The following is a 14681-nucleotide window of genomic DNA, read 5'->3' on the forward strand; positions in this document are numbered from 1 at the left end:
CCTAGCTCTGTCAAGCCCGTGTGGTGGCTGATGTGCAACGGTCACCACACATTAAAAAAAAATCCATGCACAGGCATCTTCCACTCCTTCAATTAGAGTTCAGGATTGGAATAATCGGGTCCTTCATTGAAACATCTGTGAACCCATGTGGAAGCATGTCATCCTCGTTCAAGGGACTGCCTATGATGATGATTTGCACCAAAAGTGCTTCTCTGCCATGTTTTAGTGCTTCACCGGGAATACTGTCTGCTCCTGAGGCCTTGTTGTTTTTCAGTTCAGCTATCCACAGCAGCTTTGTCAAGCAGTTCTGCAATACGGAGATAGCAGTCGAGAGTAAATTACTGGAACTAGGCAGCATATTGTTATTGGTTCTTATAGCAGGGAGAGCTGCAAATCTGCTGGTTAATGGCAGCTTTGTGTTTTGAAGTAGTCCTGAGCCCCTACTGTTGAGGATTAAAAGTTTATAAATATACCTTTATATCATCAAATTCAGAGTTAATTACCTGTTATCCCAGTCTACAATGTGCCAGCCTCTTAACCTGCCTTTAAATTACAGAGTAAAACTAAATGATTAATAATCCAGTTTCAGAGAAAACTGGGCCTTTGCAGCCAAACACTGGAACACAGATTAAATTACTGCCTTGCTGTTTGAGAAAGGGGGCATTTTAAAAGAAAGAAAAAGCTTGCTTTTATACAGCGTCTTCCATGGCCTCAGGATGTCCCAAAGCACTTTACAGCCAATGAAGTACTTTTGAAGTGTAGTCATTGTTTGAATTTAGGAAACGCGGCAGCGAATTTGTGCATAGCGAGCTCCCACAACAGCAATGTCATAATGACCAGATAATCTGTTTCTAGTAATGTTGGTTGAAGGATAAATAATGGTCAGCAGAGCGGGGATAACTCCCCTGCTCTTCTTCGAAATAGTGCCATGGGATCTTATATAAATAGTGCAACATTCACTCAGTATTGCGCTGGGAGTGTCAGCCTAGAATATGTACAGGTTTCTGGACAGGGACTAAACCCACAACCTTCCGACTCAGAGGTGAGAGATCTACCATTTTAGGGAGATATGAGTGGTGAAAAATCCATTGTTCTCAAAACAAAGTTGTATACTTATTGGGGGTGAGCGAGGGTGGGTGACGTCGGGGGGGACTTTAAGGTATCCATGGGTGAACATATGAACATAAGAAATAGGAAAAGGAGTAGGCCATTTGGCCTCTTGAACCTGCTCCGCCATTCAATAAGCTCATGGCTGATCTGATCTTGGCCTCAACTCCACTTCTGTGACCGCTTCCCATAACTCTTGACTCCCTTATCGTTCAAAAATCTGCCTATCTCCACCTTAAATATATTGAATGACCCAGCTTCCACAGCTCTCTGGGGTAGTGAATTCCAAAGATTCTCCACCCTCTTAGAGAAGAAATTCCTCCTCAACTTAGTTTTAAATGGGCGACCCCTTATTCTGAAACCATGCCCCTAGTTCTAGATTCCTCCCATGAGGGGAAACATTCTCTCTGCATCTACCCTGTCAAGCCCCCGAAGAATCTTATACGTTTCAATAAGATCACCACTCATTCTTCTAAACTCCAATGTGTATAGGCCCAACTTGCTCAACCTTTCTTCATAAGTTAACCCCTTCATCTCAGTAAGCAACCTAGTGAACCTTCTCTGAACTGCCTCCAATGCAAGTATATCCTTCCTTAAATACGGAGATCAAAACTGTACGCAGTACTCCAGGTGTGGTCTCACAAGAGTGGGCTGAATATTGATTGAAGAACAATGGCTTTAAGAAATATGATGCCAAATTATTTTGTTACAAAAACTTTGAAAAAGAGATTGATTCTATCTCTGAGTTGGTAGATTAGTAAGTAAGTACAGGGGAATGTAACTTTGCATAAATCTCGATTTGTCCACTTGCCTGCTGCATAGAAGGAAGTTGTTGGTTTAACAAAGCTCACGGAGATAAAGGTTTGGAATGTGGTGTGTTTTATTCTTTATGCCCAGAGTTTATGTATAATGTTGTGAGCCTTGCTTGTGGGAACCTCTGATAGGATGCACAATCGCAACCAATTTGCTCTCTTCCTTCTTGTGACCAGGTAAACGACATTAAATGATTCCTGTCGCCTGTGTGGATTTGGAGATTAAAATGTTAGTGAGGAAGGATCTATACCCGAAATACAGAAACCAAAACTGCATGCAGTACTCCAGGTGTGGTCTCACCAGGGTGGGCTGAATATTGATTGAAGAACGATGGTGCAGTGGGTAGGTAGACAAGGAGGTGAGGCTGAACATAGTCGACGTATTTACTGAGGCGTACGAAAGCATGGGCCTTACGCTAAACATCAGCAAGACAAAGGACCTTCACCAGCCTGTCCTCACCGCACAGCACTGTCCCCCAGTCATCAAGATCCATGTCGCGGCCCTGGATAACATGGACCACTATCCACATCTCGGGAGCCTCCTATCAACAAGAGCAGGCATTAATGATGCCTCCAGTGCACCAGTGCAGCCTTCGTCTGCCTGAGGAAAAGAGTGTTTGAAGACTAGGCCCTCAAAACTGCCACCAAGCTCATGGTCTACAGGGCTGTAGTAATACCCGGCCTCCTGTATGGCTCAGAGACATGGACCATGTACAGTAGACACCTCAAGTCGCTGGAGAAATATCACCAATGATGTCTCCGCAAGATCCTACAAATCCCCTGGGAGGACAGACGCACCAACATTAGCGTCCTCGACCAGGCCAACATTCCCAGCATCGAAGCACTGACCACGCTTGATCAGCTCCGCTGGGCAGGCCACATAGTTCGCATGCCAGACACGAGACTCCCAAAGCAAGCCCTCTACTCGGAACGCCTTCATGGCAAACGAGCCAAAGGTGGGCAGAGGAAACATTACAAGGACACCCTCAAAACCTCCCTGATAAAGTTCAACATCCCCACTGACACCTGGGAGACCCTGGCCAAAGACCGCCCTAAGTGGAGGAAGCACATCCGGGAGGGAGCTGAGTACCTCGAGTCTCGTCGCCGAGAGCGTGCAGAACTCAAGTGCAGGCAGCGGAAAGAGCGGACGGCAAACCAGTCCCATCCATCCCTTCCCTCAACGACTATCTGCTCCACCTGTGACAGACTGCGTTTCTTGTATTGGACTGTTCAGCTACCTAAGAATTCATGTTAAGAGTGGAAGCAAGTCTTCCTCGATTCCCAGGAACTGCCTATGATGATGATGATAACCGAAATATCAATTTACGTTCTCTCCACAGGTGCTGCCTGACCTGCTGAGTGTTTCCTGCTAATTAGAAGCAAGATTGATCTCTGATTCATCACTGTGTCGTGTTCCAAAAGACATTTAATCCTCTTGTGTAAAAAGAAAATTAATGGAACATATTTTTCCTGATTTGTTTTAAGAAAAATGTAATGCCCTATGATTTTTCCCCTGGGTTGCTTATAGCAGATTATTCTGGTGAGTTGGCAACTCCAGTGGTTACAGGTCAAAGATCAGCCATAATCTTATTGAACGGCAGAGCAGGCTCGAACGGCCGTATGGCCTACTCCTGATCCTATTTCTATTCTTCTTATGTGAGGTGTAATAACTGCTTTGTTAATCCTATTTGTGCACAAAAAAATTATGGAACATATTTTTCCTGATTTGCTTTAGCTCAAAGTGTTTATTTGGATTGAATTAAGGAGTGTTCTGTTGACAATATTAGATTGTACTTTGGTTTCCATGGCACTGCTACCACTGACTGCTCGTCCTCCATGTTTACTTAATTGATGCCTGCACACATTGCTTGAGTGGTTACTCGGGTTTCCAACTCTACTTAGACATATCCCTGGAGGTTTCATCACGTGATCCCCTGCCTTCAAATGGCCTGTCCCCATACTCCAGCCATTGGTCGCCTGACACGTCCATCCTTGCAGCACCTCTCCCTCCTCCTCCCCGCCCCCCCATTCCCACACCAATTGAAAAGCGAACAGAGTCTTCATTATCCAATTGGGTGATCCTTTTAGTCAACAGCCTTTTTTGACACCTTCAATATTTTTCGAACGAATAAACAGAAGTTTTCAAAGTAAATGCTAAAAATAAATGTAATGCTCCTATGATTTTTCTCCTGGGTTGCTTACAGCAGTGTCCTGGAGATTATTCTGGTGGGTTGGCAAGTCAAATGGTTACAGGTCGAAGATCATCCATGATGTTATTGAATGGTGGGGTAGGCTCGAAGGACCAAATGGCCTACTCCTGCTCCTATTTCTTATGTTCTTATGTGAAGTATAACAACAGCTATGTTCAGGTCTATTGGAATACATTTGTAGGGTAGACTACTTCTCAGAGGTCTTTGCAGTGCTTTAGAAGAGAGTATTAATGGCTATTGATGGAAACAGATAATTGACATGACAGAGAAAATGGCTCCGACAATTAAAAAAAGGAAATGTACAGTTTAGTCACCCATCTTGAAAGCGGTATTAAGTAAAACGTCAGGATGATAACCTGTCCGCCTGCTGCCTCCAGTTTACAAAGCTTAACAATCATTTTTCAATCCAGAATATAGAATTACTTCAATTTACAAACCAAATATATTATGAATATGATAGTAATCTTTCTTATTTGCATAAGGAGCAGTTGTCAATTTGATCACATTAATTTGTTCGCAGGCTGGAGTCATGATCCAGGATCACGATCATATTAGCAGTGAATCTGCACATTTTTAATGAAATGTTACAGAAAGCACAGCACCTCAATCCAAGACTGTGAGATTTCCTAAAGCACTCACAACTGATGGTTATAATTGTTAATAAAATAGCAATCAGTCAATGCCAGGATCGAGGAGATTATGGGGGCAAATTTTATGCCTCAATAAGAAGCAGTTGAGGCAAATAAGATACATGCATTTAAGGAGAATCAAGATAAACACATGAGGGAGAAAGGACTAAAGGTTTACGCTGATAGGGTTAGATGAAAAGGGGTTGGACGAGGCTCCTGTGGAACATAAACACTGCCATGGACCTGTTGCGCGAATGGTCAGTTTCTGTGCTGCGGACTCGATGTAATTCCATGTTATAAGCCAGGAGGTGATGGATGTGCCGTTGATTATTAAATTAGGCTTTTTTAGACACACGATCACTAAATTATACAACTATAATACAACTATAACACAGACACTTTGACTGACCTGTTTTGTAAAGCTATCATTTTGCTCATTTTCAAACAGGTGAAAATAGCTCGATTCTGTTGTTTCCACTCTCCCTTTAAAATGCAGTTCTCAGATCTTGGTCAATGTGTTGGCCAACAGGGTAAAGATTTATTAACCAAATTGTTGGACCTGCATTGGACAGGCTTTATCCAAGCAAGGCAGTTGCAATTTGTAGTTTATTTAGTATCACTCAAAATACTACTTAACATGGTGACTGCTCCCTCTCCTCCTCCTGTCCTCCCTTAACCTTGGCCTTCATGTCACCTTACCCACGCACACCCATGGACAACCCCTCGGCATCACCACCTTTGAGTTCTCAAACACTGGCAAAGAAAAACAAAAGAAATACTTGCATTTATATAGCGCCTTTCGTGACCACCGGATGTCTCAAAGCGTTTTACAGCTAATGAAGTGCAGTCATTGTTGTAATGTGGGAAATGCGGCAGCCAATTTGCGCACAGCAAGCTCCCACAAACAGCAATGTGATAATGACCTGATAAAATGTTTTGTTATGTTGATTGAGGAATAAATATTGACCAGGGATAACTCCCCTGCGCTTCTTTGAAATTGTGAAATGGGATATTTTACGTCCACCCAAGAGAGCAGACGGTGCCTCAGTTTAACATCTCATCAGAAATACAGCATCTCCGACAGTGCAGCGCTCTCTCAGCACTGCACTGGAGTTTCAGCCTAGAATTATGTGCTCATGTCCCTGCAGTGGGACTTGAACCCACAAACTTCTGACTCAGAGGCGAGCCACTGAGCCACAGCTGCTATGGCAGTCTCATCTCTTCCTTGTCTCTCAGACCATCAACATCTACCTGTCAACCCGAACCCTTACCCTTGACCAATGGAATAAACTGCCTCACCAATTTAATCTTTAATTTCCAACCACCACTCTTCTGGCCATCATGACACCAGTCTCGCTGTTAAACAATTCTTGCTGGAGATGGGTTTCAGGAGGCAGTCATAGAAAAAATGAGTCATGGGTTGTTCTCGCCCTTCAAAAGGATTTGACTATGGAAAGGGAAGTGCAGTAAGTTTGATATGCTCAACCCAATTTGGTGGTGGACAACAAACCAATTGTGCGCAAATGTACTCAAGTCTACAGCCCTGAAATCTAAGGATGTGATTATGGAAGCTGTGCCTTCAACGTTCTCATCGCCACAAAGTTTCACACTATCTCCCATATCCATCATTCTCTTAGCACAGCTTCCATAATCACATCCTTAGATTTCAGGGCTGTAGACTTGAGTGCATTTGCGCACAATTGGTTTGTTGTCCACCACCAAATGGGTTGAGCACACCAAACTTACTGCACTTCCCTTTCCATAGTCAAATCCTTTTGAAGGGCAAGAACAACCCATGACTCATTTTTTCTATGACTGCCTCCTGAAACCCATCTCCAGCAAGGACCTTTCCTCTAGCTCCAGCAATGTCATCTCCAAAGTTCCTCAAATACCCTTGGCCCGTCCTCTTTCCCCCTGCTCATGCTTCGCCTTGTTGACGTCAGCCATAGACATTGAATCACCTTTCACCTGTATGCCGATGACACCTATTCTACTTCTCCACTTGCCTCATCTCCATAACCATCTCAATGCTGTAAGATGCTTGTCATCATCATGGATGAGCCAGAATTTTGTATAAGTAAATACTTGGGAGCCATTATTTTCAGAGCCTGCGTAAAATATTCATACCCTTGACATTAACTCCATTCCTATTCCCTGGTTACTCAGGAAAGCTGAGCCAGACTACAGATAACCATGGCATTCTATTTGACCAAGAGCTGATCTTTGAATCCATTACCTTACTCACTATCAAGACCGCCTACTTCTATCTCCTCAATATTACTACCCTCTGCTGCTCGATCCCTTAATAAATCCTTAGTCACCACTAATCTTGACTTCTCCAATGTCTTTCTTGTTGGAGAATGGCTTCTATGATCTCCAACTTTCCAAGCTACACCACGTCCTCTAAGCTCCTCTTCCTCATAACCTTCATCCTGGCCTAGACTGATTCCTCACTTTCCAAAGAATCCTTATCTACAGATCCTTCCACAGCTTCTCCCTATCCGATCTCTGCAATCTTGTCCAGGTTTATATCTCCTTGTGCATCCTCTGGTCTTCTGATTCTCGCATCCTCAACATCCTTTAATTCAACATTAGTTAACAGATCTTCAGCTTCCCTGGCCCTATTCATTGGAGCTTCCCCCGAAACCCTTCCATCTCTCTACCTCCCTTCCCCCCTTTTAAGTTCCTTCTAAAACACATCTGTTCCACCAAGCTATTATTTATTGCTCCCAACCCTCCTATAAAAGCTCAGGTTGTGTTTTTTCCCTTTGTGAAGCACTTTGGGATGTGTTTCGACATTAAATGTTCTATATAATTGCAAGTTGCTTTTATTTCTGGGATACACACCTATAACATTAATTCTATGCCATTATTTTCTTTTTAGTTCATTTACCATGGTTCTTTCCCTTGCCTCTGTTTTTTGCCTTTGCGATAAAATTTGGTTACATTACTTGGATGCCACTGAATAATAGCATAAGCTATTCCTATGTGTTGTTGACTTTCTATTAGATTTAACGCAGCCAGCAGTGACCCGAATACAAAACAAAATACTGTGGATACTGGAATCTGAAATAAAAATGGAAAATGCGAGAAATATTCAGCAGGTCAGGCAGCATTTGTGGAGAGAGAAACAGAGTTAACGTTTCAGGCTGATGACCCTTTGTCAGAACTTCATCAGTATTGATTATTCCCCCCCCCCAACTACCCCCCCCACCTCCCTCCCCACCACCACCATCATTTGGTGTCATCCGCAAATTTAGAAATTTTTGTTTTTGATTCCAAAATCTAAATCATTAATATAAATTGTGAACAACTTTAATCCCAACACTGATCCTTGTTGGACCTCATTATTCACCTTCTGCCACTCTGAATAGCTACCCTTTACCCCTACTCTCTGCTTTCTGTCTTGAAGACAGCTATTTATCCATCCTGCTACTTGCCTCTTGACTCTGACCATATTCATAAGTCTATTATGTGGTACCTTATCAAAGGCCTTTTGGAAATCTAGCTAAATTACAACTACTGCATTGCCCTTGTCTATTCTCTGTGTTATCTCTTCAAAGAATTTAATGAGGTTGGTCAAAGCAAGACTTTCCCATATGAAATCCATGGTGATTTCATTATTAGACTTTTTGATTTCTAGATGTTCTTCTATTTTCTCCTTTAGTAGGCATTCCATTATTTTTCCTACCACCAATGTAAAGCTGACTGGGTCTATAATTCCCTGGTCATGTTCTATCTCCCTTCTTAATTATAGGTATTACATTAACTATCTGCCAGTCCTCAGCACAGAACCATCAAGATGCTGATACTGCATCCCCAAAATGGAAGGTACTCCATTCCACCGTACTAACATCTCTCCTCTTCATGAGCACAAATTTGTTCAAAAACTAATTTAAAAAATCACATATCAGAAGAAGTTGTTAGAATAATGACAACACCACCATGTTTATGTATCTGCATGTCTTAGTGCTGAACAAGCTTGTCCATCTCTTGCTAAAGAGGAATCGCTCTCCATTGTAAACTGCCTTACCAAATACGTCATTTTGATCTCCAGCAACAACAATCTTCTATCATTAAAAGTGTGTGTCTGATGATTCCTTGCAGTCATATGCTGGCTCCATGTCTGATTCCCTGCAGTTTCGTGTTGGGTCTCTTTTGATTCCCTACAGTCTTTATGGCTCTGTGCTGAATCCCTGCAGTCTCATGTTGGGTCTGTTTTTGATTCCCTGTGGTCTAATGGCTCTGTGCTGATTCCCCGCAGTTTCGTGATAAGTCTGTGTCTGAATCCCTGTAGGCTCATGTTGGGTCTCTGTTTGATTCCCTACAGTCTTTATGGCTCTGTGATGAATTCTTTGCAGTCTCGTGTTGGATGTGTTTATGATTCCCGGCGGTCTTGATGGCTCTGTACTGAGTCCCTGCAGTCTCTTGATGTATCTGATTCCTTAGTGTCCCAGTTAGACCCAGCTCTCCAGTTGGGTCTCTCCAACACTGCAAGCATTTATAGTACAGAGCTGCCTTCAAAAGCACCGATATACATTTGCAGTTTTGCCCTAATAATGATGTGTCTCAATTCATATTCTGTTGAAGTACATTTTGTCCTGGGTTCTCACTTTGGTGTGAAAATGTGCCCAATACATCCACTATTACATGTCTTTGAATAGCAGGTGAACTGAAATAGCAGATAAACAAGGTTTAAGCCGTAAAATTGTAATGGTTTTTGAAAATAGACGTTCTCAGTCACTTGGTGCTGGTGTATGCAAATCACGACAACTTCAAAGAACTTCCTGTTTGATTATACTACAGTATTTCATATCAACAGATTTTAATCAGATTTAAGTGGCTTGTGTTTATTTATCAAGGAGGATCTTCTTTTGGGAGAATTTGTATTGCAATATTTGGTTTATGTTCTGTTTGGGGGAAAAAACATATCAGGGATCATTTGGAACTGCAACGAAAGATTTGACAGTTGTCACACATGGAATGCACACTGCTATATTAAACTGTTAGCTTCTAGTTATTTAAATTGTTTGGAGATCATTATAAATGCAGTCACAATTGTAGACATTTACATTCCATATTACATAGAATTTACAGCGCAGAAATAGGCCATTTGGCCCAACTAGTCTATGCTGGTGTTTTTATGCTCCACATGAGCTTCCTCTTGCCCCCACTTCATCGCACCCTATCAACATATCTTTCTATTCCTTTCTCCTTCATGTACTTATCTAGCTTCCCCTTACATGCATCTATGCTGTTCATTCCCTGTAGTAGCAAGTTCCACATTCTAACCACTCTCTGGGTAAAGACGTTTCTCCTAAATTTCCTATTGGATTTATAGTGATTATTTTATATTTATGACCCTGAGTTTTGGATTGATCCACAATTGGACCCATCTTCTCTACGTCTACCATATCGTACCCCTTTCATAATTTTAAAGACCACTATCAGAGTAAAAAGTCCCTGCTTGTTCAGTCTTTCCTGATAAATACCCCTCAATCCTGGTATCATCCTTGTAAAGCTTATCCAATGCCTCTATTGCCCTTATGTAAATGTATAAATATGGAGATGAAAAAATCACTAGACAGATATGTTTCAATTAAGGACCCCACTCTAACGCTTTACATATCTTTCATGCATTTTCAGTAAATTGTGTTTGCATTGCATGATATTAAAAAATATCACCCTAGATTGTACAGATTGAAATGGTATGTAAGTGATGTGAAGGGCACATATTGACACATTTAGTTTATTGTGGCGTGACAGCTAAGCTCTCCAATACTGCAAGCATTTACAGTACAGAGCTGCCTTTTGAAAACACAAATGTACATTTGCAGTTTTACCCTTGTGGTGCTAATCTTGTCAGCTGTGGCTCAGTGGGTAGCACTCTCACCTCTGATTCAGAAAGTCATAGGTTGAAGTCCCACTCCAGAGCCTTGAGTACAGAATCTAGGCTGTCACTCCGGTGCAGTACTGAAGGAGTGCTGCACTGTCGGTGGTGCCATGTTCCAGATGAAATGTTCCAACCAAGGCTCCGTCTATCCTGTCAGGTAGATGAAAAAGATCCCAGGGCACCATTTTCGAAGAAGAGCAGTGGAGTTCATTCTGGTGTTCTGGTCAATATTTATCACTCAGCCAACATCACTAAAAACACAGATTATCTGGTCATTAGCTCATTGCTGTTTGTGGGACTCTGCTGAGCACAAATTGGCTGCTGCATTTCTCATATTATAATAGCGACTATACTTCAAGAAAGTACTTAATTGGCTGTTAAGTGCTTTTGAAAAGTTCTGAGATTGTGAAATGAGCTATATAAATGCAGGTTCTATCTGACATTCCAGTGCACTACTGAGTGAGTGCTACACTGTTGGAGATGCCATCTTTCAGATGAGACGGTAATCCGAGGCCCCGGCTGCCCTCTTGGGTGGATGTAAAAGATTCCACGGCCATATTTCAAAGAAATGCAGGGGAGTTATCCCCAGTGTACTGACCAATCACTAAAAAACGATGATCTGGTCATTATCACATTGCTGTTTGTGCGAGCTTACTGTGTGGAAATTGGTGACCGCGTTTCCTGCATTATAATAGTGACTACACTTTAAAAGTACTTCATTGGTCATAAAGCGCTTTTGGGCTTCCTGAGATTGTGATAGCACTATATAAATGCAAATCTTTCAAGTCTTTCTTTCTATATCACTTTTAAAAGCCCATCCAGAAGGTGTGGGTTTGTTTAAGTTGAGTTGTTGCAATGTCTCTAGTTTAAAGGGGAAAATAAATCATCTCTCCATTTGTCTCCTAAATTATCCTCCAACTACTTATTGGAGATTCGCAAATAAACACGAGTTCATGGCAATGACAAAAGAATTCAGTAAGATGGCTACAAATCGTAACGGCTGTTTAGTTTTTTATATCCCATTGTTATTTGTGTAAGAGGAATCGTATATTAATTCCTGGCCTTCTCATTAAGCATGCAGAACATGCTGATGATTTCACGGGCTAACACTTTTACTTGCACCAATACTTCCCTTTACGGAGCACTTTCCTTTAATCCGCAAACTGTTCTCTTTCATCCATTTCTAAGTAATGTTCTCACTGAAATGTATTGATTCAGTAAATGCGCATTATCCACAAAATCCAGTTGCTGGCAATTATTTTTCCTCTGTGACAAATGTGCATCTTTTTAATGCCTGCCAAGCACTATTGCTACAGATCTGTCATGCACCCTTAACTTATCAAAGTCCATTACAGAACTGCTCTGTAATGACGTGTTTATGCTTTAAGCTGCAAATACAGCATCGAGGAGACACAACTGTGCTGACATGGAACAAGAAACATCTGTCTGGCTGGTGAACGTGTTGTGTCAATAGAATTAATAAGTCTGCCACGCATTAAATCTGTTTGTAGCAGAAACAATTCAAGTGTATCATTTTCCTCTGGCTCAAAACAGCAAATTAACTACAATAATTTGCTGAAATATAGCTCAACAAAGTTCCCACAGTAAAGCAACTAACTTGGAAGGCTCTAATGTCATCAAATTGCACCGCTCAATTTAGGTTTTCCAGGTGCTCGCTAGGACATCTGATTTCAAGCTGAATATATAACAACATAACATTCTTCAAATTTAAAAAAAATTGTGCTAAAATAACAACTTACTCATAAAATCAATCATTTGATGGTGTAAGTCTTCAAAAGCTTTTTCTCCCCCTGCACAGGCCTATCTCTGTCTCTGAAGCATGGGGCTTGAGTTCTGCTTCACTCCCAGAGATTTCACCTGAGCCTGGGGTAGTGTTGTTGTGGGATTTCCAACTGCTATCGACAAAGTATGTGTGCATGTGAGATGAGAGAAGTGCACCATAGGGGTTTTCATCCTCCTTCTGTGCAACTACATTACCAAGTAGTGCATCATGATAAGCAGGCAGAAAGCATTCAAATAACAGGGAATAAGGTATAACGAGCAGGGAAAATAATTCAAAGATGAAAGATTTGACTTTTTTTTAGTATTTATATAGTTTAAGTCTCAAGTAAACATGCTGATCTAAAGGTATTGTAATGTAGGTAAACATAGCAGCCTATTTAAACACTATTATGCTCACAATAAAGTGATGCAACTGAGTACTGTAGACAATGAATAAGTGTAACCTTAGCTCCTTTACTTAAACTCCAGAGTGCAGGTACAGCATGGGAGACCTGCTTTTATACAAGGGATGCTGGGATCCCTTGCGACTCCAACAAGTAGGCCCTCTGGTGGTGGTATGATACAGGTTGCCTAGGGTTACATATATAACAAGCACAATAAAGTCTCACAAATTGCAATGAGATAAATGGCCAGTTCAATGTTGGCCATGATACCAGAAGCACTCCCCTGCATCTCTTCAAATTGTGCTATGGGCTCCTTTAAATCCACCTCGATAGGCAGGCAGGGCCACAGGAGCGTTATCAAACAAAATTTGACACCAATCCACATAAAGAGAGATTAGGACAAGTGACCAAAAGCTTGGTGAAAGAGGTAGATGTTAAAGAACAGCATAATGAAGAACTAGAGAGGCGGTGAAGTGTATGGAGGGAATTCCAAATCTTTGGGCCCAGGCAGCTGAAGGCACGGCCGCCAATGGTAGTGCGATGAAAATCGGGGATGAAAATTGGCCATAATTGGAAGAACACAGAGATCTTAGAGGATTGTAGGGCTGCAGGAGGTTATAGAGATAGACAAGGAAAATAATCTGCTACCATTCAAAATGGTTCCCCCCCCCACCCCCCCCCACTCTTCCCATGGGGTACTTAGTCAGGACACGGTGTTCTTGTTCTACTGGCAGAAAATTCCATCAGTTACTAAGTCACCTCAAACTTTTTCATTTTGCCTGAAGGCTCAGACCAGCTTTTAAAATTTTTTATTGGTTTCCTATTTGATATATTTTAAATCTTTACTTTACATGTGCATTATAAACAATACTAGTCTCTACTATTATCATTTTCCAGTTAAAAATCAGTCCATCCATCAGGGTCAGAAGTGAGTTTGTGAACTGGACAGTTCAATGGTCCTGGATCTTTGTGCCAGGGACAGTTCGAATTATCTCAGCAATAATCAGTGGGACCTCTAGATTCTCAATCTTGTTTTGGTAAAACTGCACAATTTCAACCAGATGCAGGACTATGAGGGCTTAACAATGGGGCACCTTAGCTGAGGCAAGAAATAGGCCAGTTCGTAAAGTCTGCCCGAAGTTGAGGCATATACCACAGGGAAGTAACCATTTCTGCTCTTTTCTACAAGTATGGTTTACATAAACAAAAATTGAGAAAAAGGTTAAAACTAAAAGTAATTGAATTCAATAAAGCACAAAATCACAATGATCTGAAAATAAGTGATAAAAAAGCTGACTGGATATTTTTTCAGGGTTATTGCTGCTTAATCCAAAGATATAAAACACATAGAAAGACATGAGTTAATTTGATTTACTTAGCTGAATAGGAAAGATAAATGATGTCATATCAATAATGATTGGTGTAAGATTGAATGCATTGGGAGTTTACTTGCTCATAATTTTAAGCTAGTTGGATTTGTCAGTGTTTTTAATGGCAATGGTATTTATTTGTCATCAGAACCTTCATCATTGCCAAGTAACCAACTTTGTCACTGATCTGTTTATATTATATTAGACGCCATCTGTCTCTTATCGTAAACCAGACACAATTATTTTATGGTAATTCATCATTTACATGTCCAAGTAACACTCTTTAGTTCCCAGGGAAAAAAAAGGAACTATCTGGTAATGTAAATACATAGACATGTGGCGGTATGCTGTGATATTGTCCGTCAGCCAGTTATGACAGATATTTAAACTTATCACTTTTGACAGCTTTGGAAAGATAATTGAAATTCATGCCATATAGTCTTTTAGCAACTTGAAATAATCGTCTGCTTTCTT

This window comes from Pristiophorus japonicus, chromosome 1, assembly GCF_044704955.1.
Source record: "Pristiophorus japonicus isolate sPriJap1 chromosome 1, sPriJap1.hap1, whole genome shotgun sequence".
Taxonomy (NCBI): Eukaryota; Metazoa; Chordata; class Chondrichthyes; family Pristiophoridae; genus Pristiophorus; species Pristiophorus japonicus.